Genomic DNA, 252 nt, shown 5'->3' with positions numbered 1-252 from the left:
CCTGGCACACGTGGGCGAGAGCGATGCCAGCCGCCCCCCCACCCACAGGCGCAGCGAGTCAAGGCGCGTTATTTTCAAGCTCTGCAAAGAAAAATTTAAGTCTTCCTGAAGATGCAATAACGGGCTTGGCAACGAGCGGCTGCGAGGGCAGCACAACCCCGAAACGGCCACCGAGGCCCGATCGGAGGCTCCCTCTGGCACCCCTGGGCCCCGCGTTTGCTTCGCGAGGGGCCGGAGCGGTTCTCGGAGCGG

At 64.7% G+C, this 252-nt stretch overlaps 1 protein-coding gene across 2 annotated transcripts in view; it reads right to left on the bottom strand.

Annotated features, from left to right (window-relative positions):
• Window positions 1–252, bottom strand: part of PEMT (phosphatidylethanolamine N-methyltransferase) — an 80,459-nt gene that overhangs the window by 79,819 nt on the left and 388 nt on the right. The gene's annotated exons all lie outside the window — the stretch shown is intronic.

Source organism: Alligator sinensis, unplaced genomic scaffold (assembly GCF_000455745.1).
Source record: "Alligator sinensis unplaced genomic scaffold, ASM45574v1 scaffold402_1, whole genome shotgun sequence".
Taxonomy (NCBI): Eukaryota; Metazoa; Chordata; order Crocodylia; family Alligatoridae; genus Alligator; species Alligator sinensis.
Note: the sequence above shows the minus strand (reverse complement) of the source record. Positions and strands in the feature narration are given on the sequence as shown.